The 5,000-nt window shown below is 43.7% G+C and overlaps 1 protein-coding gene across 1 annotated transcript in view; it reads right to left on the bottom strand.

The window, feature by feature from the left end:
* Positions 1-4,954: 4,954 nt before the first annotated feature.
* The window catches only part of zmp:0000000936 (interleukin-1 receptor-like 2), a 21,009-nt gene continuing 20,963 nt past the window's right edge, over positions 4,955-5,000 (bottom strand). Inside the window, exon 11 of the mRNA XM_031580481.2 lies at positions 4,955-5,000. This exon is cut by the window's right edge and continues 814 nt beyond it. The gene's annotated coding sequence lies outside the window, so the exon portion shown is untranslated.

Below are 5,000 nucleotides of genomic sequence, written 5' to 3' on the forward strand. Positions count from 1 at the left end.
GTGTCTGTGTGTGTGTCCGACTGGGTGTGTGTGTCTGTGAGTGTGTCCGAGTGGGTGTGTGTGTCTGTGTGTGTGTCTGTGAGTGTGTCCGACTGGGTGTTTTTGTCTGTGTGTGTGTCTGTGAGTGTGTCCGACTGGGTGTTTGTGTCTGTGTGTGTGTCCGACTGGGTGTTTGTGTCTGTGTGTGTGTCTGAGTGGGTGTGTGTGTCTGTGTGTGTGTCTGTGAGTGTGTCCGACTGGGTGTTTGTGTCTGTGTGTGTGTCTGAGTGTGTGACGGATTCTGTCTGTGTGCCTTTGTGAGTGTCTGACCATGTGTGTGTTTTTGAGGGAGTATGTGTAAATGTAAGTGGTATCTTTTCCTGGTGTGTAAGTGTGTTTGTGTGTGTGTGTGTATCTGACTGTGTGTATGTGTCTATGTGTGTGTGTGTAAGTGTGTTTGTGTCTGTGTGTGTATCTGACTGTGTGTGTGTGTGTGACTGTGCGTGTGTTTCTCCATGAGTGTGTGTAAAGGTTAGTGGGATTATTTCTGCATGCACATTAAGTGTGTGTGTCTCCATCGGTGTACCATCCAGCACTGTGATGAGGCTTACCTCGCAGGTCTGAAGTATAAATCCAACTAGTCACGCAACTGTATCATTATCGCGGTGAAAAGTTTAGAGGCGAGGCAATTTTTCAGATTCTGGACTATTGCACATGTTGCCAGTGGCAACACAATATGAACGGCTACCCTTCTCACTTACTGGGGAATAAAAACAGAACTGACGGGGGAAATCCTCCAAACTCCCGACCACAGGATAAACACTCTCATACCGAATGGCGTGCCAGGCATGCCGGTCCGGAGAGAGGACGAGGGACTTTCCGTGAGATTGGTGACTCAACCTACCTGGACTGGAACCGGGTGGCGACACAGACTTTCACTATTGTGATCCGTGTGGGTCATGCGGTTGTCTAGACCAATCAAACAATTAAATACATTAATTTGAATAAAAACATAAACAATTCAATTATAAATATATTATACATTCATTTGCTTCGATATTGAAATGAAAATTAATTTAATTCACAGTCATTAACATTTGCCACGACATAGACCACACAGGTCTGTCCTGCACAGGAAACAAACAAACACACACACACACACAAACACACACACACACACATACACACACACACACACACACAGACAGGTCTATCCTCTACTGCATCGGTTCCCAAACGGGGGTACGCGAAGTGGTTCAGGGGGTACGCGGGGAGAAAATGTCCGCAATAACGGAAAACGGACGGAATTCGCGGAATGTACCCTTTGAAACAGAATTGGAACTTTCAGACGGAAACATCATTTTGTGCATCAAAATTGCCCAAATTCCCCTGTATTTTGCCCTGCAAGCTGTATTTCTTTCTAATAAACACAACAACGAACCCAACGATGAACAAGCATTAATTAAAAAACAAAACCACTGAGAAAATGTCACGTCTGTGCTGAACTCAGCTCCGGACACGCCCCCCTTTTTAACGGTTGACACACACACCTCAACACATACAGCCTGTAAAATGAATTCGCTCATCTTCCCAATCGCCTGCAAATAATGGAGAGGAGCGTCACCATCCAGGAGTTCATCGGACGTTTCAAAGATCTGAGCCATTGACGTTCGTTCTTGTCGTGCGTCATTGAGATAGTGAGTGTTCAGTTGTTATGCGTCATTTAGCGATTTAGTCTGTTAATATCAGTGTAGATAATATCTGTTAGTCATTTAGTGTAGTAATCATTCACTGTCTTGTCATACACACACACACACACACACACACAAGCACAAGACCACTATCTTGCACTACCCATCCTCTCAAGCACAAGAACATTATTTATATTTTTTGCACTATCCACACCAGCAGCACAAGATCACTTTCCTCCTGGACACAGACACTGTCAAAATCATTGCACATTACAATAGGGTCAGACCCTTTTCCTGTATCTGGAAACACTCTGTGTGAAAATGTTCTCCCTATGTGTATGTATATATGTTCTCCCTATGTGTATGTGTATGTATATGTGATTTATGTATGTATGTCGGTGAGGTGTATAAGTGTATATGTGTATAAGCTACTGGATGACCTAAATTTCCCTCGGGATTAATAAAGTATCCATCTATCTATCTATCATTTCTCATTCATGGTACTGTTATACCAAGGAGTATGGTAACGGTGATACTGGAATGTTCACCTTTACGCAGCGCGGTATTAAAGGAACATATCCACATTTAAGTCATAGTCATAATATTCATCGTGTGTGTAATATAGTCATTCTTGTTGTACATAATTCTTCATATTTGTATGTCTTTGTTATAAACGTATCATTTCGGTAGAAACCACGGATCATTCGACATTGTGATCCAATTCATGTCAATCCTTTACACTGATTCGTTTCACGATTCATCCTATTCAGTAGTCACGGATTCATGGTTGAATATTCTTCCTTTACACGGAACATTATATTCACAGTCATCAGTCAGTTCATGTTCATCATTCAATTCGTGTCTCGAGTGTGTGTGTGCAATAAACACCGTTGTTACATCCGTCATCATTGGGACATTGACATCATTCTTGTTCTTACCGGACACAGACTGTGGCGATTTGCACCTATTAAATCAACCTAGCATACAGATCCTTTTGGGATTCATCCAAGCAAATTTCCCCTATTTTATACACATGCATGCACACACACACACACAGGTGGTTTGTGATCACTCTGAACCCAAACCTGCCTTTTATTGGTCAGCTGATTTTGAGAAATTAAACTTTGCAGCTAATGTTGTGTTTTCCTGGTTGCTATGGCTATCTAGTTGCTATGCTAGTTAACTAGCACACTTTTAGATGCACCACACCCAATTACCTCACACACAAACACACACACAGACACACAGACACAGACACACACACACACACACACACACACACACACACACACACACACACACACACACACACACACACACACACACACACACACACACACACACACACACACACACACACACACACACACACACACACACACACACACACCCAAACACTTTTGAATAACATTAAATGGTTTAAACTGGAAGAGTTGTATTTACATTAAATGATACACTGCCGCTTCACAGCAAGAAGGTCATGGGTTCGATTCCCACATGGGGCGCTGTTGGCTCTGGGGGGCAGGTCCTCCCCAGACCTTCAGTGCTCAGGTGGGCTATCTCCCGGGCCTTTCTGTGTGGAGTTTGCATGTTCTCCCTGTGTTCACAAGGGGTTTCCTCCACTAAGAACCCCAACAGAAAAACATGCAAAAAGAACAGAACACTCCTGTCCGTCCCTGACCGAGACGGACGGTTCACTTGGGCGCTGAGAAGCTGCCCACTGCTCCTGGAGGATCCTGGAGGAGGGATGATCCGGGATGGGTTAAAGGCAGAAGTTGAATTCACGGCGACCTCAGGCCTGTGCGTGCGTGTGTGTGTCCTGTGTCGCCTACATATATAACACCTGTGTGTTGCAGTGAGTCGTTTATGCAATAAAAAACTTTTTTTTTTCGTTTTTTTTTTTTTCATAGAGGTCAGAGTTCATATCCACACATTAAATATATGTATGACCACAGGCAGAGGAGCCTATAGAAGCCTACAGAAGTCACAGTAAACCGCTTGTTTTAGCCACTGTAGGCTTGTCAATGTTATGGTAAGAGTCTGATTGGCTTGTAAATGTTATAATAAGAGTCTGATTGGCTTGTAAATGTTATGGTAAGAGTCTGATTGGCTTGTAAATGTTATGGTAAGAGTCTGATTGGCTTGTAAATGGTATAATAAGAGTCTGATTGGCTTGTAAATGTTATGGTAAGAGTCTGTGGGCTTGTAAATGTCATGGTAAGAGTCTGATTGGCTTGTAAATGTTATGATAAGAGTCTGATTGGCTTGTAAATGTTATGGTAAGAGTCTGATTGGCTTGTCAATGTTATAATAAGAGTCTAATAGGCTTGTAAATGTTATGGTAAGAGTCTGATTGACTTGTAAATGTTATGGTAAGAATCTGTGGGCTTGTAAATATTACAATAAGGGTCTGACAGCCTCCTCCTGTGTGTGTGTGTGTGTGTGTGTGTGTGTGTGTGTGCGTGTGTGCGTGCGTGCGTGCGTGCGTGCGTGCGTGCGTTTCAACACAGCCCAGCCTCAGCCTCCTCCTGCTGGGACTTCTTTGTGTCACATTAGCTAAACCAGATCACTATTCATCTTCAGATGCATTCTGGGAAGTGAAGTTTTTAACAGGTTAGTGAAAAATGGCCCGAGTCGGCCACCCCCCCGAACTTGGGATGTATGCTTGGTTGGAAAACACAGGGCGCAGGAGACGTGGCTTCTTAAAAAATAGCTATTTATTTACATGCGACATCCACCCCAAAACAGACATTTACCAGATGAACAAAACTAAAGCCAAAAAGAGGCAAGTACAAATCTGTGGTCACAAATCTCACATGTACCTTGCAGCAACTTGCCGTACCTGGCCGCAGCTTTCTCCCAGCATGTTCCATCTGTGTCCCTCCATCTGTGTCCCCCCTTCAGATGCATTCTTCAGATGCATTCTGGGACATGACGTTTTTAATAAGTTGTATTGTAACACACTTCAGATGCATTCGGGGACATGAAGTTTTTAATGGGTTGTATTGTAACACACTTCAGATGGCGAGGCGCTGCCCTGGTTCTCTGAGGTGTGCATTACTAGGTCCACACCCCTGCATCACAGCTTAAGAGCACTTTGTCTGTCAGTTCAAAGTTCATCTCCATGGCAACGAGGGCAAACATTGCTTGCATTATACAGTACTGTGCTTGCTTTGCTTTTGTATGCATGAAATACAAGGGGTTCTATCTGTATGAGTGTACACGTGTGTGTGTGTGCGTGTGTGTGTGTGTGTGTGTGTATCTGTATGAGTGTACACGTGTGTGTGCGTGTGTGTGTGAGTGTGTGTGAGTGTGTGTGTGTGTGTGTGT

Source organism: Clupea harengus, chromosome 2 (genome assembly GCF_900700415.2).
Source record: "Clupea harengus chromosome 2, Ch_v2.0.2, whole genome shotgun sequence".
Classification (NCBI taxonomy): domain Eukaryota; kingdom Metazoa; phylum Chordata; class Actinopteri; order Clupeiformes; family Clupeidae; genus Clupea; species Clupea harengus.